Source organism: Gorilla gorilla, chromosome 4 (assembly GCF_029281585.2).
Source record: "Gorilla gorilla gorilla isolate KB3781 chromosome 4, NHGRI_mGorGor1-v2.1_pri, whole genome shotgun sequence".
NCBI classification, from domain to species: Eukaryota; Metazoa; Chordata; class Mammalia; order Primates; family Hominidae; genus Gorilla; species Gorilla gorilla.
Window position 1 is genome coordinate 155,879,138 of NC_073228.2, and position 22,083 is coordinate 155,901,220.

General features: G+C 39.5%; 1 long non-coding RNA gene across 1 annotated transcript in view; it reads left to right on the plus strand.

Annotated features, from left to right (window-relative positions):
* Positions 1–4,939: 4,939 nt before the first annotated feature.
* LOC129533395 (uncharacterized) overlaps positions 4,940–22,083 on the plus strand; it is a 191,208-nt gene continuing 174,064 nt past the window's right edge. Inside the window, exon 1 of the long non-coding RNA XR_008679607.2 lies at positions 4,940–5,066. This is a non-coding gene — a long non-coding RNA (uncharacterized lncRNA). The remainder of the gene's footprint in view (positions 5,067–22,083) is intronic.

A 22,083-nucleotide genomic window follows, 5' to 3' on the forward strand; every position in this document is an offset into this window, starting at 1 on the left:
GGTCTGAGAGACTGTTTGTTATGAATTTCTGTTCTTTTGCATTTGCTGAGGAGTGTTTTACTTGCAATTATGTGGTCAATTTTTGAATAAGTGTGATGTGGTGCTGAGAAGAACATATATTGTGTTGATTTGGAGTGGAGAGTTCTGTAGATGTCTGTTAGGTCTGCTTGGTCCAGAGCTGAGTTCAAGTCCTGAAGATCCGTATTAATTTTCTGTCTCGTTGATCTTTCTAATATTGACAGTGGGGTGTTAAAGTCTCCCACTATTGTGTGGGAGTCTAAGTCTGTTTGTAGGTCTCTAAGAACTTGCTTTATGAATCTGGGTGCTCCTGTATTGGGTGCATATATATTTAGGATAGTTAGCTCTTCTTGTTGCATTGATCCCTTTACCATTATGGAATGCCCTTCTTTGTCTTTTTTGATCTTTGTTGGTTTACAGTCTGTTTTATCAGAGACTAGGATTGCAACCCCTGCTTTTTTTTGCTTTTCATTTGCTTGGTAAATATTCCTCCATCCCTTTACTTTGAGTCTATGTGTGTCTTTGCACATGAGATGGGTCTCCTGAATACAGCACACTGATAGGTCTTGACTCTTTATCCAGTTTGCCAGTCTGTGTTCTTTAACTGGGAGCATTTATCCCATTTACATTTAAGGTTAATACTGTTATGTGTGAATTTGATCCTGTCATTATGATGCTAAGTGGTTATTTTGCCCATTAGTTGATGCAGTTTCTTCATAGTATTGATGATCTTTACAATTTGGTATGTTTTTGCGGTGGCTGGTAGTGGCTGTTCCTTTCCATGTTTAGTGCTTCCTTCAGGAGCTCTTGTAAGGTAGGCCTAGTGGTGACAAAAATCTCTCAGCATTTGCTTGTCTGTAAAGGATTTTATTTCTCCTTCACTTATGAAGGTTAATTTGGCTGCATACAAAATTCTGGGATGAAAATTTTTTTCTTTAAAAATGTTTAATATTGGCCCCAACTATCTTCTGGCTTGTAGAGTTTCTGCTGAGAGATCCGCTGTTAATCTGATGGGCTTCCCTTTGTGGGCAACCTGACCTTTCTCTCTGGCTGCCCTTAACATTTTTTTCCTTCATTTCAGCCTTGGTGAATTTGACAATTATGTGTCTTGGGGTTGCTGTTCTCAAGGAGTATCTTTGTGGTGCTCTCTGTATTTCCTGAATTTGAATGTTTGCCTGTATTGCTAGGTTGGAGAAGTTCTCCTGGATAATATCCTGAAGTGTGTTTTCCAACTTGGTTCTATTCTCTCTGTCACTTTCAGGTACACCCATCAATTGTAGGTTTGGTCTTTTCACATAGTCCCATATTTCTTGAGGGCTTTGTTTGTTCCTTTTCATTCTTTTTTCTCTTATCTTGTTTTCATGCTTTATTTCATTAAGTTGATCTTCAATCTCTGATATCCTTTTTTCTTCTTGACTGATTCGGCTGTCGATATTTCTGTATGTTTCATGATGTTCTTGTGCTGTGTTTTTGAGCTCCATCAGGTCATTTATATTCTTCTCTAAACTGGTTATTCGAGTTAGCGATTTCTTTAACCTCCCCCCCCCTTTTTTTTTGAGATGGAGTCTCACTCTGTCACTCAGGCTGGAGTGCAATGGTGTGATCTCAGCTCACTTCAACCTTTGCCTCCCAGGTTCAAGTGATTCTCCTGCCTCAGCCTCCCGAGTAGCTGGGATTACTCGTGCGTGCCACCACACCTGGCTAATTTTTGTATTTTTAGTAGAAACAGGGTCTTCCTATGTTGGTCAGGCTGATCTTGAACTCCTGACCTCGTGATCTGCCCGCCTGGCCTCCCAAAGTGCTGGGATTATAGGCATGAGCCACTGTGCTCGGCCTCTTCTAACCGTTTTTCACAGTTCTTAGCTTCCTTGCTTTGGGTTAGAACATGCTTATTTAGCTTGGAGGAGTTTGTTATTACCCACTTTCCAAAGCCTCCTTCTGTCAATTTGTCAAACTCATTCTCTATCTAGTTTTGTTTCCTTGCTGGCGAGGAGTTGTGATCCTTTGGAGGAGAAGAGGTGTTGTGGTTTTTGGAAATTTCAGCCATTTTACTCTGGTTTTTCCTCATCTTCATGGATTAATCTACCTTTGGTTTTTGATGTTGGTGACCTTCTGGTGGGGTTTCTGTGTGGATGTCCTTTTTGTTGATGTTGATGCTCTTCCTGTTTGTTTTTTTTTTTTCTAACAGTCAGGCCCCTCCTCTGTAGGTCTGCTGGAGTTTGCTGGAGGTCCACTCCAGACCCTGTTTGCCTGGGTATCACCAGCAGAGGCTGCAGAACAGCAAAGATTGCTGCTTGTTCCTTCCTCTGGAAGCTTCATCCCAGAGGGGCACCCACCAGATGCCAGCCAGACCACTCCTGTATGAGGTGTCTGTCCACCCCTGCTGGGATGTGTCTCCCAGTCAGGAGGCATAGAGGTCAGGGACCCACTTGAGGAGGCAGTCTGTCCCTTAGCAGAGCTTGAGCACTGTGCTTGGAGATCTGCTGCTTTTTTTGGAGCCAGCAGGCAGGAACGTTTAAGTCTGCTGAAGCTGCACCCACAGTCACCTCTTCCCCTAGGTGCTCTGTCCCTAGAAGATGGGAGTTTTATCTGTAAGCCCCTGACTGGGGCTGCTGCCTTTCTTTCAGAGATACCCTGCCCAGAGAGGAGGAATCTAGAGAGGCAGTCTGGCTACAGCAGCTTTGCTGAGCTGCAGTGGGCTCTACCCAGTTTGAACTTCCTGGTGGCTTTGTTTACACTGTGAGGGGAAACCACCTACTCAAGCCTCAGTAATGGCGGATGTCCTTCCCCCTACCAAGCTCAAGTGTCCCAGGTCGACTTCAGACTTCTATGCTCACAGCGAGATTTTCATGCTAGTGGATCTTAGCTTGCTAGGCTCCATGTGGTTGTGATCTGCTAAGCTGGACCACTTGGCTCCCTGGCATCAGCCCTTTTTTCAGGGGAGTGAACAGTTTTGTCTTGCTGGCATTCCAGGCACCCCTGAGGTATGAAAAAAACCTCCTGCCGCTAGCTTGGTGTCTGCCCAAATGGCCACCCAGTTTTGTGCTTGAAACCCAGAGCCCTGGTAGTGTAGGTACCTGAGAGAATCCCCTGGTCTGTGGGTTGCAAAGACCATGGGAAAAGCATAGTATCTGGGCCAGAGTGCACCATTCCTCACAGCACAGTCCCTCATGGCTTTTCTTGGCTAGGGGAGGGAGTTCCCTGACCCCTTGCACTTCCCAGGTGAGGTGACACCCCACCCTGCTTTGGCTCACCCTCTGTGGGCTACACCCACTGTCTAACCAGTCCCAATGAGATGAGCCAGGTACCTCAGTTAGAAATGCAGAAATCGCCCACCTTTTCGGTTGATCTTGCTGGGTGCTGCAGACCAGAGCTGTTCCTATTGGGCGATTTTGCTAGCCACCATACCTCTATTTTTTAATACAAATTTCTGGAAGAGAATTTATTGTGTCAAAGGCATGAAGATACTTAAAGTTTTTGAAATATATTACTAGATTGTCCGTAATGGTAATATGTAGGGAGGGCCTGGAAATAGAGATAACAGCTCTTTGTGCAGAAGCAAAATCAGGTGAGCAATACAATGGGAGTTAAAAAGAATAGGACTTACTTGGGGATCAATTCTATATGCCTAATTATATTTTTTGGGAAATAAAATTTTGATAGCAGAATAGAGTCATGTATTCCTAAGGGACAGGTCAATGATATCTTGGCAGCCCCTAGGAGCAAGTTGAATAGTACATAACCTTTTAAATTTTTTAAAAATTGACATACTAATTGTACAAATTCATGGGGTACATAATGATGTAATTAGCATATTTATTATTGCAAACATTTATCATTTATTTGTGATGAGAACATTCAATATCCTCCTTCTAGCTATGTGAAATTATATGTTATTGTTAACTGTGGTCCGCTTACAGTGGTATAGAACACTAGATCTTACTCCTGTTGTCTAGCTGTAATTGTGCATACTTTACCAAACCTTCCCTTATCTCTCCCTTCTCCTTACCCCTTCTAGCCTCTAGTGTCCTCTGTTATAATTTTAACTTCTATAATATCAACATTTTTCAGCTTCTACATATGAGTTTGAACACGGGGTGTTTAACTTTTTGTTCCTTGCTTATTTTACTTAATGTCTTCCAGTTAGATCCATGTTTCTGTGAATGACAGGATTTCATTTTTTTCATGGTGGAATAGTATTCCACTATACATATCATGTTTCTTTACCCATTCATCTGTTGTTGGACACTTAGGTTGATTCCATATCTTGGCTAATGTGAATAGTGCAGCAATAAACATGGGGTTATGGATGTCTCTTTGATATCATTTCCTTTCCTTCGGATAGATTCCCAGTAGTGGGATTGCTGGGTCTTACACTTCTATTTGTAGTTTTTTGAGGATCCTCTGTACTATACTGCACTGTGGCAGAACTCTTCTACCATCAGAGTAGAAGAGTTCTTTTTTCTCTGCATCCTTACCAGCTTTTTTTTTTTTTTTTTTTTTTGAGGCAAAGTCTCGCTGTGTCACCCAGGCTGGAGTGCAGTGGTGAGATCTCAGCTCACCGCAACCTCCACCTCCTGAGTTCAAGCATTTCTCCCACCTCAGCCTCCCAAGTAGCTGGGAATACAAGCACCTGCCACCATGCCCAGCTAATTTTTGTATTTTTAGTAGAGATGGGGTTTCACCATGTTGTTCAGGCTGGTCTCGAACTTCTGACAGGTGATCTGCCTGCCTTGGCCTCCCAAAGTGCTGGGATTACAGGCATGAGCCCCTGTGCCCAGCCATTTTTTTTTTCCTTTCAGTAGTTCGAATATATCACCTGTTCTCTACTGGCCTTTTAAGTTTCTGCTGAGAACTCTGCTGTTAGTCCAATGGAGATTTTCTTGTATGTAACTTGATGCTTTTCTATTGCTGTTTTTACAGTTCTTCATCTTTGACTTTTGACAATTTGACTCTAATGTGCCTCAGAGAGAATCATTTTGGGTTGAATCTGTTTGGAGTTCTTTGAGCTTCCTGGATCTCGATGTCCATCTCTCGCCCAAGACTTGGTAAGTTTTCTGCTATTATTGTTTATTTGCTTTCAACCTGAATGAAGTTATTCAGTCAGTCAACAAGTGTATATTAAATTCAATTGCCTCATAACGTTGTGAACCTTGCTGTAATATCTTTTGACTTTGGATGGTATATTGGTCCTAATAGGCTCAGACTTTACATTCATCTGTTCATTGACTGGATTTAATTTTATATTAGTTTTTTGACTTTTCCCCAGGAAGGACTTGCAAGATTTGTACTTCCTGAGCTCTTTCATGTTAAAAAATTTTACCTTTGTACTTGAAAGACAGTTTGGTAGGATATAATGTTATTTAGTCATATTTTGTTTCTCTTAGAACTTTGCACATATATCCCTTTATTCTCTTTTGATAATGGATATTGCTGAGGAGAATTATTAGGCCAGCTTTATTTTTGCCTTACATAGAAAAAGATAGAAAATATATGTATTGTATAATACATATTACATTCTCTATATATGTATATACACATATACAGTAACACTCAGGTTTTGATACCTGTACCTCAAGTTTTATTTTACTATGGTGTGCTTTTTCAGTATGCAGATTTGGTTCTTGCTCCATTTCTGGGATAATTTCTATTTTTTACCTGTTTTTATGGTTGAATATCTTTTCAGGGATACCAGATATGTATAATTTAGATCATCTTTGTCCTCCATATTGATTATCTATAATTGTTTTGATTTTGTTCTTTAGTCTTTCATTGTGATTCTATTAAATCTTTGCTTTATGTCAGTCATCCACTTTACAGCTGTGTCTGTCCAATTTCTTTTGTTTGTAATTTATCAGTTTTATAATTATGATATCTTGGCTCTTAATTTGTTTCATTAGCTATGCAATCAGCCATTTAATTTCATTCTGTTGTTTCACCATTTGGTATCTGATTTCTTGTTTTATTAAATTGTATTGGATTTTGAGTAACATGAAGCTATTGTGGAGAATTGTCCTTTGTTTCATTGTATATGTTTTCTTCCAGTTGAGGTTCTTCAGAATGCCTTTTGCATGCCACGTTTCATTCTTTCAATGTTTTACTATAGCATTTTTGCACACTTGCCTGACTTTTTCTCTCTCTTTAAAAAATTGCTTACACTTAGTGTAAAATGTCTTAGTCTTTTGGTTGGTTGATGTAATATGAGTGAATTTTCTGTTACTCTTAATAATCTGTTTTATCTGAGTAATGATGGGTCTAATATTTTCAAATTGAATTGGCTTAGGTGTGACAGAAGAGTGAAAGCTGAGACTAAGGAAGTTGCTCATACTTAGAATTTATGTTGCCAATCAATAAAAATAGGGCATTTGAAGATGAAAGTACAAAATAATAATGCCATGAGACTGGATAATACAAATACCTGATATACAAAATATGATAATATGACTACTACTGATTTCCAGAAAATAAAACTGGATCTTGAGCTCTTTTCTACAATTTTGTTAATCCTATTTGTGGTAGTGTTTCTTAATCTCATGGTGGAATGGAGATGTTAGAAGATACTCTTGAAGCTGGAATTGTTTCCCCATTTCCTCATAGAAATTTGAGTCTTTCCTTCTGGAAAAGGAAGTCCACTCAGTTTTCACTTTCACTTTCCATCAATCGTTTACATCAGTCCTCTCAACATTGTTTACATCAGAAGGAGAAAATTTTAAAAACCGTTCCACAATTTACTGCTTTTCAAAATTGTGGATATTCATGAGAATTATAGGAATATTATTATTATAATTTACCATTATATCTCCTGGAGCTGAGGTGGATTAGGCACCAAGCAAAAGGGATTAGCATTTTTTCCCCCTTCTTACCACTGTACATGCCAGGATGCTACTCCTACTTTTTCCATTTTTGTTAACTGAAAAAATTATATTAAGTTTTTTTGTAATTTGGAGGTACTTATTAGGTATTAAGGGAGAGAGTCTGTAAGCTCCTTTTCTGCCACATCCATTTAGACTTCTTGGTTGTTATATGTATGAATAATTTAAACATTAAAAACACATTTATGTGTCCAATATTTTCAGAATATGTTTATATTACTTTTATAAGCAAAGCAACATTTTACAAATTTCAGTTTTGATCTCTTCTTTAAGGTCTACTTCAATTGCCACTTCTTCCAAGAAACTTCTCTGATATCCCTAGCCAAAAAAAACTTCTTTTCACTGAGTTTTTGCATAATCTTTCTAGTCATAGAAAATATATTTTATTAACTGCTATTAAGGACCAGGCACATTTCTAGGTGCTGAGAATATAATTTATAAAATATGATTTTTGTCTTCATGATACTACCATTACAGTGATTGGAGGTAGGGAGGAATTGACCTATCATCTGTCTTAACTATTGGTTCTATACATTTTTGCTTATTGAAGTTAGAGTGTTTTATTCACTGATATATCCTCCACAAAATCTCATATAATGTATGGCACAAAATGGAAGCTAATAAATGTCTGTTGAATTAATGTATCCAAAATGAATGTCTTATTAGCTGGACTGTGGAAAGACAATGCTTACAAGTGAGAAGCAAGAGGGAAGTAATCACAACCAGGTAAGATTTCAGGCCTATTTAGCTGACAGGATGCCTGCATAGGCAATTTTAACAGTGTCTCAGTGGTACAGGCACTTTGTTATAAAAATAACAAAGCTGAGCTCAAGCGGTGGTCAAGGCTAGGAAATGATGGGCACAGAGAATATCAATGATTCTTGGAGCAGAAGGAGCCAGCCCAGGTAGCACTGAAAGGGTCCCTGGAAGCTGGAGTAAAGTGGTTAAATCATATTTCAATGCTTCAACTCCTCTTCAGGTTATGAAATTTTCCAACATTACCCAGCATAGAAAGTACAAAATCATTTATAACTAACTTTCAGAGAGAAAGGCTTGAATACCCAGAGACTTAGAAAAAGTTGAATTCTCATAGTTAATTTCATTCTGGAAATGCTAAGCTGGGAAATTTTTCCTTTTCTTATTACAAGGCTGCCATGTTCCTAGCTGTTGGCAATATAGAGTTGACATTTTTCCAAAACAGGAATCTTCACAGGCATCTTATTTACAACATCAAGTAATGAAATATCATTCTTTGCAATTACGTGACCAAGAGCAAAAGAAACAGGCATGGGAACTAAAGAACCCAAGAAGCTAAGCTAAAAGAAGTGTTTTCTTATATTTTGCATTAAAAAATTATTATTTAGGCTTCATGAGCAAACCATGAAATAAGTGGAGAAAGTGAGGCTTTTGGTATGAATGTAATTTTGAGCAAGTTCATATATGTTGAAGACTATTTGACCATTGATACTTAGATTTGGAAGAGTTGTCTAGCCCAGTCAGTTGATGAATGTGATTTTAGTTAGTCTATGGTTGAATATCATTTTAATAATTGTGTATATATTTTGGAGTGTATTAGGAAGGGAAATAATAAACTCCAAATTCATTTATATGAAAAAGTAATTAATGTAGAGGAATATATTGGAATACATTGGAATAATGGTACTAGGAAAATTTTACAAGTGGGTCTTGAATTGCACGTAAAAAATCTGATCTAGACCAAAATCGGGTTCAGTGTAGAAGAATAGTAAGCAGCAAGTGACGTGGCATGAGTGGGTGAGGGCTCATCTCCTCATTGTAGATTATCTCATTATTATACAAGTCCAGTCCTTGTTAGAGTATCAGAGTTATATTTTTTCCTCTTAGGTCACACATTCCTAATTCTCACTATGATTCCTCATTTGATGTTGTCTTAATTTTTTTCTTTTTTCTCTTTTTTCTTTTTTGAGACAGAGTCTTGCTCTGTCGCCCAGGCTGGAGTGCAGTGGCATGCCTTCTTGGCTCACTGCAACCTCTGCCTCCTGGGTTCAAAAAATTCTCCTATCTCAGCCTCCCAAGTAGCGGGGAGTACAGGCACCTGCCACCATGCCCGGCTAATTTTTGTATTTTTAGTAGAGACAGGGTTTCACTATGTTGGCCAGGCTGGTCTTGAACTCCTGACCTCAGGTGATCCACCTGCCTCGGCCTCCCAAAGTTCTGGGATTACAGGCATGAGCCATTGCACCCGGCCATTAATTGCTTTGTCTTTGGGTTACGTCTGGTGATACCATTAGAGAAAAATAGTGATAGAAGGAAACGTAGAGATCATCTGGCCTGGTGTTTATCAGACTGATAGCATCACAACTCTTTCTTATCATCTTCCTCCTCCTTCTTATTTTCTTTTTTTTTTTTTAATTATACTTTGTTCTGGGGTACATGTGCAGAGTGTGTGGTTTTGTTACATAGGTATACACGTGCTATGGTGGTTTGCTGCACTCATCAACCTGTCACCTACATTGGGTATTTCTCCTATTGCTATCCCTACCCTAGCCCCCCACCCCCTGAAAGGCCCCGGTGTGTGGTGTTCCACTCCCTGTGTTCATGTGTTTTCCTTGTTCAACTCCCACTTATGAGTGAGAACATGCGGTATTTGGTTTTCTGTTCTTGTGATAGTTTACTGAGAATGATGGTTTCCAGCGTCATCCATGTCTCTGCAAAGGACGTGAACTCATCCCTTTTTTATGGCTGCATAGTATTCCATGGTGTATATGTGCCACATTTTCTTTATCCAGTCTATCATTGATGGACATTTGGGTTGGTTCCAAGTCTTTGCTATTGTGAAGTGCTGAAATATACATACGTGTGCATGTGTCTTAATAGTAGAATGATTTATAATCCTTTGGGTATATATCCAGTAATGGGATTGGTGGGTCAAATGCTATTTCTACTTCTAGATCCTTGAGGAATTGCCACACTGTCTTCCACAATGGTTGAACTAATTTACACTCCCACTGACAGTGTAAAAGCTCTCCTATTTCTCCACATCCTCTCCAGCATCTGTTGCTTCCTAACTTTTTAATGATCACCATTCTAACTGGCGTGAGATGGTATCTCATTGTGGTTTTGATTTGCATTTCTGTAATGACCAGTGATGATGAGCTTTTTTTCATATGTTTTTTGGCCTCATAAATGTCTTCTTTTAAAAAGTGTCTGTTCATATCCTTTACCCACTTTTTGATGGGGTTGTTTTTTCTCTTCTAAATTTAAGTTTCTTGTAGATTCTGGATATTAGCCCTTTGTCAGATGGATACATTACAATAATTTTCTCCCATTCTGTAGGTTGCCTGTTCACTCTGATGATAGTTTCTTTTGCTGTGCAGAAGCTCTTTAGTTTAATTAAATTCCATTTGTCAATTTTGGCTTTTGTTGCCATTGCTTTTGGTGGTTTAGTCATGAAGTCTTTGCCCATGCCTATGTCCTGAATGGTACTGTCCAAGTTTTCTTCTAGGATTTTTATGGTTTTAGGTCTTACATTTAAGTCTTTAATCTATCTTTAGTTGATTTTTGTATAAGGTATAAGGAAGGGGTCCGGTTTCAGTTTTCTGCATATGGCTAGCCAGTTTTCCCAACACCATTTATTAAATAGGGAATCCTTTCCCCATTGTTTGTTTTTGTCAGGTTTCTCAAAGATCAGATGGTTGTAGATGTGTGGCATTATTTCTGAGGCCTCTGTTCTGTTCCATTGGTCTATATCTGTTTTGGTACTAGTACCATGTTGTTTTGGTTACTGTAGCCTTGTAGTATAGTTTGAAGTCAGGTAGCGTGATGCCTCCAGCTTTGTTCTTTTTGCTTAGGATTGTCTTGGCTATACAGGCTCTTTTCTGGTACCATATGAAGTTTAAAGTAGTGTTTTCTAGTTCTGTGAAGAAAGTCAATGGTAGCTTGATGGAGATAGCATTGAATCTATAAATTACTTTGGGCAGAATGGCCATTTTCACAATATTGATTCTTCCAATCCATGAGCATGGAATGTTTTTCCATTTGTTTGTGTCCTCTATTATTTCCTTGAGCAGTGGTTTGTAGTTCTTCTTGAAGAGGTCCTTCACATCCCTTGTAAGTTTTATTCCTAGGTATTTTATTCTCTTAGTAGCAGTTGTGAATGGGAATTCACTCATGATTTGGCTCTCTGTTTGTCTATTATTGGTGCATAGGAATGCTTGTGATTTTTGCACATTGATTTGGTATCCTGAGACTTTGCTGAAGTTGCTTATCAGGTTAAGTGGATTTTGGGCTGAGACAATGGGGTTTTCTAAATATACAATCATGTCATGTGCAAACAGACAATTTGACTTCCTCTCTTCCTATTTGAATACGCTTTATTTCTTTCTCTTGCCTGATTGCCCTGGCCAGAACTTCCAATACTATGTTGAATAGGAATGGTGAGAGAGGGCATTCTTGTCTTGTGCCAGTTTTAAAAGGGAATGCTTCCAGTTTTTGCCCATTCAGTATGATATTGGCTGTGGGTTTTTCATAAACAGCTCTTATTATTTTGAGATACATTCCATCGATACCTAGTCTATTGAGAGTTTTTAGCATGTAAGGATGTTGAATTTTGTCAAAGGCCTTTTCTGCACCTATTGAGATAATCATGTGGTTTTTGTCATTGGTTCTGTTTATGTGATGCATTATGTTTATTGATTTGCATATGTTGAACCAGCCTTGCATCACAGGGATGAAGCCGACTTGATTGTGTTGGATAAGCTTTTTGATGCTTATCCATCAAAAAGCTGGATTCAGTTTGCCAGTGCTGCTGGATTCAGTTTGCCAGTATTTTACTGAGGATTTTGCATTGACGTTCATCAGGGATATTGGCCTGAAATTTTCCTTTTTTGTTGTGTTTCTGCCAGATTTTGGTATCAGGATGATGCTGGCCTCATAAAATTTGTTAGGGAGGATTCCCTCTTTTTCCATTGTTTGGAATAGTTTCAGAAGGAATGGTACCAGCTCCTCTTTGTACCTCTGGTAGAATTCGGCTGTGAATCCCTCTGGTCCTGGGCTTTTTTGGTTGGTAGGCTATTAATTACTGCCTCAATTTCAGAACTCGTTATTGGTCTATTCAGGGGTTCGACTTCTTCCTGGTTTAGACTTGGGAGGGTGTATATATCCAGGAATTTATCCATTTCTTCTAGATTTTCTAGTTTATTTGCATAGAAGTGTTTATAGTATTCTCTGATGGTATTTTTTATTTCTTTGGGATCAGTGGTGATATCCTCTTTATCATTTTTTATTGCTTCTATTTGATTCTTCTCTCTTCTTTATTAGTCTGGCTAGTAGTCTATCTATTTTGTTGATCTTTTCAAAAAACCAGCTCCTGGATTCATTGATTTTTTTGAAGGGTTTTTCGTGTCTCTGTCACCTTCAGTTCTGCTCTGATCTTAGTAATTTCTTGTCTTCTGCTAGCCTTTGAATTTGTTTGCTGTTCCTTCTCTAGTTCTTTTAATTGTGCTGTTTGGATGTCGATTTTAGATCTTCTCTGCTTTCTCTTGTGGGCATTTAGTGCTATAAATTTCCCTCTACACAGTGGTTTAAATGTGTCCCAGAGGTTCTGGTACATTGTGTCTTCATTCTCACTGGTTTCAAAGAACATCTTTATTTCTGCCTTAATTTCGTTATTTACCCAGTAGTCATTCAGGAGCAGGTTTTTCAGTTTCCATGTGGTTGTGCAGTTTTGAGTGAATTTCTTAATCTTGAGTTCTAATTTGATTACGCTGTGGTCTGAGAGACCGTTGGTTATGATTTCTGTTCTTTTGCATTTGCTGAGGAGTATTTTACTTGCAATTATGTGGTCAATTTTCAAATAAGTACAATGAGGTGCTGAGAAGAATGTATATTCTGTTGTTGATTTGGGGTGGAGAGTTCTGTAGATATCTAGTAGGTCTGCTTAGTCTAGAGCTGAGTTCAAGTCCTAAATATACTTGTTAATTTTCTGTTTTGTTGATCTGTCTAATATTGACAGTGGGGTGTTAAAGTCTCTCACTACTATTTTGTGGGAGTCTAAGTCTCTTTGTAGGTCTCTAAGAACTTGCTTTATGAATCTGGGTGCTCATGTATTGGGTGCATATATATTTAAGATAGTTAGCTATTCTTGTTGCATTGATCCCTTTACCATTATGTAATGCCCTTCTTTGTCTTTTTTGATCTTTGTTGGTTTACAGTCTGTTTTATCAGTGATTAGGATTGTAACCCCTGCTTTTTTTTTTTTTTTGCTTTTCGTTTCCTTCGTAATCATTCCTCCATCCCTTTATTTTGAGTCTGTGTGTGTCTCTGCACGTGAGATGGGTCTCCTGAATACAGCACAATGATGGGTCTTGACTCTTTATCCAGTTTGCCAGTCTGTGTCTTTTAATTGGGGCTTTATCCCATTTACATTTAAGGTTAATATTGTTATGTGTGAATTTGATTCTGTCATTATGATGCTAGCTGGTTGTTTTGCCTGTTAGTTGATGCAGTTTCTTCATAGTGTTGATGCTCCTTACAATATGGTATGTTTTTGCAGTTGGCTGGTACTGGTTGTTCCTGTCCATGTTTAGTGCTTCCTTCAGGAGCTCTTGTAAGACAGGCCTGGTGTGACAAAATCTCTCAGTATTTGCTTGTCTGTAAAGGCTTTTATTTCTCCTTTGCTTATGTAGCTTAGTTTGGCTGGATATGAAATTCTGGGTTGAAAATTCTTTTCTTTAAGACTGTTGAATATTGGCCCCCACTCTCTTCTGGCTTGTAGGGTTTCTGCAGAGATATCTGCTGTTAGTCTGATGGGCTTCTGTTGTGTATAACCCGACCTTTCTCTCTGGCTGAACTTAACAGTTTTTCCTTCATTTAAACCTTGGTGAATCTTGACAATTTTGTGTCTTGGGGTTGCTCTTCTCCAGGAGTATCTTTGTGGTGTTCTGTGTATTTCCTGAATTTGAATGTTGGCCTGTCTTGTTAGGTTGGGGAAGTTCTCTTGGATAATATCCTGAGGAGTTTTTTCCAACTTGGTTCCATTCTCCCCATCACTTTCAGGTGCACCAATCAAACGTAGGTTTGGTCTTTTCACATATTCCCATATTTCTTGGAGGCTTTGTTTGTTCCTTTTCATTCTTTTTTATCTAATCTTGTCTTCTCACTTTATTTCATTATCTTCAATCACTGATATCCTTTCTTCTGCTTGATTGATTCGGCTATTGATACTTGTGTATTCTTCGTGAAGTTCTTGAGCTATGTTTTTCAGCTCCATCAGGTCATTTATATCCTTCTCTAAACTGGTTATTCTAGTTAGCAGTTCATCTAACCTTTTTTCAAGTTTCTTAGCTTCCTTTCATTGGGTTAGAACATGCTCCTTTAGCTCTGAGGAGTTTGTTATGACCCACCTTCTGAAGCCTACTTCTGTCAATTCATCAAACTCATTCTCCATCCGGCTTGTTCCCTTGTTGGTGAGGAGTTGTGATGCTATGGAGGAGAAGAGGCATTCTAGTTTTTGGAATTTTCAGCCTTTTTGTGCTGGTTTCTCTCCATCTTTGTGGATTTATCTACCTTTGGTAGTTGATGTTGGTGAACTTTGGATGGGGTTTCTTTGTGGACATGCTATGCCTTCTATTTGTTAGTTTTCCTTCTAATAGTCAGGCCCCTCTGCCTCAGGTATGCTGGAGTTTGCTGGAGGTCCACTCCTGACCCTGTTTGCCTGGGTATCACCAGCGGAGGCTGCAGAACAGCAAAGACTGCTGCCTGTTCTTTCCTCTGGAAGCTTTGTCCCAGAGGGGCACCTGCCAGATGCCAGCCAGAGCTCTCTTGTATGAGGTGTCTGTCAGCCCCTACTGGGAGGTATCTCCCAGTCAGGATACATGAGGGTCAGCAACCCTTAGCTGAGCTTGAACGCTGTGCTGGGAGGTCTGCTTCTGTCTTCAGGGTCATCAGGCAGGGACATTTAAGTCTGCTGAGGCTGCACCCACAGCCGCCCCTTCCCCCAGGTGCTCTGTCCCAGGTATATGGGGGTTTTATCTATAAGTCCCTTACTGGGGCTGCTGCCTTTTTTTCAGAGATGCTTTGCCCAGAGTGTAGAAAACTGGCAGTCTGCCCACAGCAGCCTTGCTGAGGTGCAGTGGGCTCTGCCCAGTTCAAACTTCCTGGCTGCTTTGTTTACACTGTGAGTGTAAAACCACCTACTCAAGCCTCAGCAATGGTGGATGCCCCTCCCCACACCAAGCTCAAGCGTCCCAGGTGGATCTCAGATTGCTGCTGTGCTGGCAGTGAGAATTTCAAGCCAGTGGATTTTAGTTTGCTGGGCTCTGTGGTAGTGGGACCTGCCAAGTCAGACCACTTGGCTCCCTGGCTTCAGCACCCCTTTCCAGGGGAGTGAACGGTTCTGTCTCTCTGGCATTCCAGGTGCCACTGGGTTATGGGAAAAAAAAAAAACAAAAAACTCCTGCAGCTAGTTTGGTGTCTGCCCAAATGGCCGCCCAGTTTTGTGCTTGAAACCCAGGGCCCTGGTGGGGTAGGCACCATAGGGAATTTCCTGGTCTTGGGTTGCAAAGACCATGGGACCAGCGCAGTATCTGAGCCAGACTGTGCACAGTTCCTCAGGCTCAGTACCTCACAGATTCCTTTGGGTAGGGGAGAAAATTCCTCGACCCCTTGTTCTTCCTGGTTGAGGTGATGCCCTGCTCTGCTTCGGCTCACCCTCTGTGGGCTGCACCCACTGTCCAACCAGTCCCAATGAGATGAACCAGGTACCTCAGTTAGAAATGCAGAAATCACCCACTTTCTGCATCGATCTTACTGGGAGCTGCAGACCAGAGCTGTTCCTATTCAGCCATCTTGCCAGCAATCCATTTTTTTTTCTTTTTAAAGGAGTTGTTTTCAGGACTCCAAGTTTAAGAGTTAAGAATGGCCCCTGGACTGATAGGGGTGAGTAAGAAATGTAGGGCCTTATTAATTGATTTCTATTCTCCAATAGGGGGATTTTCCTGGGAATTCTATGGTTCTATCAAACACAATCTGAAAAATGTAGGTTTCAGTTATCTGTTGCTTATTGTTTCTCATTGTTACATAGCCATCCGATTTTTAGTGGCTTAAAATAGTAATTTATTATTATCTCATATTCTTGTGTATTGACTGGATTCAGCTGAATAGTTCTTTCTTGAGGTCTCTCAAGGTTGCATCTGAGGTTAGAGTCATCTAGAGACTTCCTCACTGTTATAGTTTCTGACTGAACTAGGATGGCTGGAAGAACTGGAGATTTGATGGATCATTGTGGGCCTTGACCTGGCCTCTCCATGTGGCTAGCTTGAGCTTCCTCATAGTATGGTGTTCTCATCTTAAAGGGTAGCTGCCTGTCTCCATAGTGAGCATTCCAAGAGACTTAGATGGAAGCTTCCAGGCTTCTAGTGACCTATCCCTGTATATCACTCAATATTAATTTCACCATTTCTGCTTGTCAAAGAACTCATAAACAGTCCAAATTCAAGAGGATGGAAAAATAGGTTCTACCTCTCAATGGGGAAATGTACAGGGAGGATAGGTATTGATGGCAGTCATTTTGAGAAAAGCTACCTCAGGTAATATTAAGTCCAGAGAAGGTAAGGACTTATCCCTAGACCCCACGGTCAAAAATGGCAGAGCCAAGATTTAAGCCAAAATTATAAAAAATAAAATCCACTTTCTAAGAAAGTCTCAATATCAAATCCTTCCACTTAGTACTGAAAATTAAAAATCTCACTCCACTGACTGTAGATCAAGCAGGCTTTGTATTGAAAATGTTATTATGATTGGCATGAATTTAGATTAAAAAAAAGTAACTAGATCCAATACCTAATAGGTAATGAGAGAACATCATTTATAATTTTATCAGCGAATGTCAAAGGCCTAGAAACAAATCTAGCAAAATATATGTAAGACCTCTAAAGAGAAAATACAAACTATAGGAAATGGCTATTAAAGAAGACTTAAATAAATGCTGAGATATACCACATTCATGGATAGGAATTCTTAATATCATTGTTGATTCTTCTAAACCTGTTTTATAGATTCAGAGAATTTCCAATAAAAATTCTAGCCATTTTTTCCCACTCAGAACTTGATTAAGATAATTCTAACACCAACATGAGAGAGTAAAGGGCCAAGAATTGCCAGGACATTTCTGTAGAAGAGCAGAAAGATATGCAAAACAATGTTTTGCACTGTTAACAATGGCAAAAACCCGGAAATGGCCCAAATGCCCATCTGACGGAATGTATATGAATAAATGGTGGTATGTTCATAGAACTGAATGAATATAATTCATTGTTTACACAGTGGTCAAAGCCATGAAGTACAGAGAAATATGACAGTATAGATGAATCTTAGCAAGTTAATATTAAGGGAAAAAATAAGTGCTCACATTTTAATTCAGCTTGATAACCATTTTGTAAAATAACTATAATACTTTTAGAAGATTCTTACAAATATAGTTAAACTATGTAAAAAGGAAAACAAGAGACTTATGAACACAAGATTTAGGATGATGCTTATCTTAGCTGGAGAAAGATAGCAGAATGAGATGGGTTTCATATGGTTAGTTATTATAAAGGGTGTATCTTCTGTTTTGAGTGGTGGGTTGGCGATACTAAACACATTATTAAAGTTAACCAAATACATAAAGCAGGTCATGCTAGGGCCAATGAGGAGACCAAAATTATTATTAATTGAATTCTGTACATTTAAGGTCCAGCAAACAAACTCAACCCTGGTAAGTATTGTTCAACCTAGGTACCCTGCTATCTACGTTGTGGCAGGTAAACTGACCTTTGGCTAATTATGAGGTTAGGTAGGTTTATCTTTGTTGCTTTCCCATCAGCAGAGCTTGTGCTTACTTTGTCTATCTGAAATGGTGTAGAATGACTGACATTTGGAGTTGGCAGTGTCCTAATCCTCTAATTATACTCATTGATTTTTAAAGGGGAGAAAACTAAGGATAAGAGAATTTACGTGGCAATAGGATGCAATCAAACCAGGACAAGAGCATACAATGTATTACTCCTTGTCTGATATCTTTGTTTTTTATATTAATCAAATTCTAAATTACTGAGGTACCATTGTACAATTAGGCCCTGTGAATTCTATATATTTATCTGTAATAGATAATACATTTATTTATAAGTGTACTTTCTGAGACATCAAATTCCAGCATATCTCTAAAGGTATAATTGGAGTTTATCAATTCCTTCTCTCTCTCTCTGTCTACACACACACACACACACATGCACACACACACACACAGATAAATTACTTATTTGAAAGTTTCAATACCAACACTATCAAATATGATAGGGCCCATATTTATGACCCTTCATCCCCGACCATATTGTAAAGCTGGTGGTAAAATTTAGGAGTACAAATGTTCCTTAGAGATTATGTTTTTACCGGCCAGGCGCAGTGGCTCATGCCTGTAATCCCAGCACTTTGGGAGGCCAAGGTGGGTGGATCACCCGACGTCAGAAATTTGAGACCAGCCTGACCAACATGGAGAAACCCCATCTCTACTAAAATACAAAGAAAAAAAAAAGATTATGTTTTTACCTTTCTTCATTATATTCATTAAAACATAATAGTCATCTCCTAAAAGAGACAAGGCCAAAGTATGTCAAATTTTGTGTTGCAGTGTTTTCATAGTTCATCTATTTTTCTTGGTTTCATCAGAATGGGAGGGGAGGAGTCAGGTTTACATTCACTGGGAAAAAACCCAAGAAATAATTTTCTCATTTTGTAACCAAAGCAGGCAATAAAAGAAGATATTTTGGTGTAGCCTGGGTGTCTTAGTCCCATTTAGGCTGCTATAACAAAATACCATGAATTGGGTCACTTATAAACAGAGTATGTTCTCACAGTTCTGGAGGCTGGGAAATCCAAAATCAAGGCATCAGCAGATTGTCTGGTGAGGGCCTGCTTTCCAGATGGCTTTTGATTATAACCTCACATGGTGGAAGAGATGAGGGCCTCTCTGAGGTCTCTTTTGTAAGAGCACTAATAACCTCCCAAAGGCCCCATCTCCTAATACTATCATCTTGGGGGTTAGGATTTCAACACATGAATTTGGCAGAGACACAAACATTCAGACCATAGTACTGGATACAGCTATATTTAATTATGGGAAGGATGATGGACTGACTGAATGGAATGGACAGTTTTATACGTCAGCTTGATTAGGCTATAGTACTCACTTATTAATCTAATACTAATTTAGGTGTTACTGTGAATGTATTTTGCAGATGGGGTTAATAGCTACAATCAGTTGACTTTAAGTGCAAGAGATTACCCTCAACAATGTGTATGGGCATTATTCAATCAGTTAAAGGACCTTAGGAACAAATCCTGAATTTTTCTGGAAAGGAAGAACCTTTGCTTCACAACTACATCAACTCCTGCCTGAGTTTTCAGTCTGCTGACCTGCCCTACATTTAATTTAAGACCCACCAGCCCCAACAATTGCATGAGCCAATTCCTGAAAATAAATCTCTTTATGTATGTATCACTTACACAAACATTCACACATATGTTAACATACATACATATATACGTGTATGTACATACTTATGCCCCCTATTGGTTCAGTTTCTCTGGAGATCCCTCACTGGTATTCTTGCCTCATAAAGTGAAAGAGTACTGGGGAATTGGAGTTGTTCTGGTTTTCCCATTAACCAGTAAGGTGAACTCAAACAGTCTACGGGCTTCTTGAGGGCAAGGACTACATTTTCCTTACTGATATTTCTCTGACATCTACATAGCTCCTAGTGCACATTAGGTGCTCAGTAAGTATTTAATGAGTGAATGAATAGATGAATAGTCTGCCTTTTCCTTGGGCTCAGTTGTCTTTTCTAGAAAAGAAGGAGGTTGATCTAACTACATTCCCTTAGGCTCTTCCAGAAATGTAGAGTAGCAATTAAGAAATTCAGGTCTGGATTCAGGCACAATGGGTTTGAATCCCAGCCATGCCACTTTTTTTTTTTTTTTTATTATACTTTAAGTTTCAGCCATGCCACTTAATAGCTATATGACTTTGGGTAATTTAGTTTAACCAATCAGTATGGGTATTCCCACCAAACATTACCTCATTTAATCCTTACCACAAGTCTAAATGATATATATATAGTGTTTATTCTCCTTGGAACTCACCCTGCTCTGACCCAATATACTTCAGCTCTTCTGTGGGCAAAGCAGGTGGACGGACATGCGTGTGTGATTCTGTTCCACACAGCAAAGACATCAATGCCTCCTCCTGTTCTCCTGGCTAATCTGAGCTACAGCCACATGTGCTGCCATAGGCATTTGGCAGACTACAAGTCTAAATGAGGTAACGTTTGGTGGGAATACTCTGTCTATTACAGAAAAAGTATCACTAGCTGTTAATTGCTGCCACTGCCACTGCAGCAACCACCACTACCACCACTACTGCCACTACCACCACCATCACCATCATCGTCATCATCCACCCATGTGATTAACTATTTTTTAGGCATCTTTCTTGAAGGCTGTGTTTGTTGGAGAACATCTGATCAGAGAACACAGGTAGGAGAGGTATGTACACAACTAAAAGTTAGAAAATGAGTTAGAGGGCCAATATTAAGGCTGAGGAGCACACAGAAGCCCCAGAAAGTTGGCACTCAATGTCTCAGAAATCCTGAGATAAACTCTAGTAAAATAGGATTTTTCATAAATCTTCTACTATAGAGGGAATTCAACTACCTGTGTAATTGTGTAGTTGGCTGTAAGCCTGCAGGCACATGAACACCTGGATGAAGAGGGTCAGAGTGATCCTGGTGGTGTGCAGCAGATTGGTGCGGCCGAGTTAGATTTACAGAGCTTATACAACTAGACCTCACAGTCTCTGTACAAATCTCACCATAATCCCTAGCCATTTCTACATGAGGTAGAGAACCTGGGTTCAGAGGAACGTCATTTTCTGCCAAAAGACACACAGCAAGTTGATGGAACAGTGGACAGCTGGAACCTGATTTTTTAAACTCAGATTGCTTGGTTCAACCTGTGCTGCTGGAGCAAGGAGCCACAAGGCTGAGACTTCTCTGTCTTTTTGGATGAGCCCCAGGAAGGCAACATTACTTGTAGGAACCAGAGGCTGAGGGTCTCTTTCTGGCTTTTCTGCTGGTTAGCTCTGGATAAATTCCTTTCCATCTCTAGGCCTCAGTTTCCCTATCTGTTCGTTGGAGGTGTGATCTCTAAATTTCTTTCCAGCTCTGAAAGTTTAAGCTCTTAGGTGACACATGTAACATGACACTCTAAGTATTCTAGATATTTTATTCCATTCTCACTATAGACTTTATAGGTAAGTGTATGTATTATTCACCTTTAATAGGTGAAATGAGATTTAAAGAAATTAAATGACTTGCCTGAGATCACATAGAAGTTTAGTGGCAAGGTTGTTTCAAATCTAGATTTGCATGATGCTCAAATCCATGGATACAGTTTCTCCAAAGACTTGCCTAACAAAGATGTGAAGAACTCTGGATCGAGATTGTCCAAGCTGTTCATGGGTGGAACTATATATATATATATATATAGTGTTTATTCTCCTTGGAACTCACCCTGCTCTGACCCAATATACTTCAACTCTTCTTCTGTGGGCAGAGCAGGTGGAGGGACATGCATGTGTGATTCTGTTCCACACAGCAAAGACATCAATGCCTCCTCCTGTTCTCCTGGCTAATCTGAGCTACAGCCACATGTGCTGCCAGAGGCATTTGGCAGACTAACCCAATGTTCAGTTAGGTGTGTCAAGAGTAAGTCAGTAGCTCAATGGGGCAACATAACTAGTTCAAATATGTGGGCCCAGTCCTCATAGATATCGTGCCCTGAGCAGTGGGATTTGGTGTTAAATGGAGTTGGAGACATGCTGGGTCACAAACAGAAGCTACACCTCAGGCTTGATTTCTGGTCTGTGAAATGGGAGTCGAGTGGGCAAGGAGCCCCCAGGATTTCCCATGAGGAGGCACTGAGCACTATTCCGAGGGTAGAACCATAAGATCTGTCTGGGTTTAATGCTAAGTCAGAAACCAGAGTGGAAGCCAGGTATCCAAAATTCATCCAATGTCTGCGGTTATTTCAGACAGCTGCATGCTCTGTATCACATTGTTCCATTTTACTGTCATCACATCACCTAACCTCACTGGACATTATTTTGTTCATTTATTCA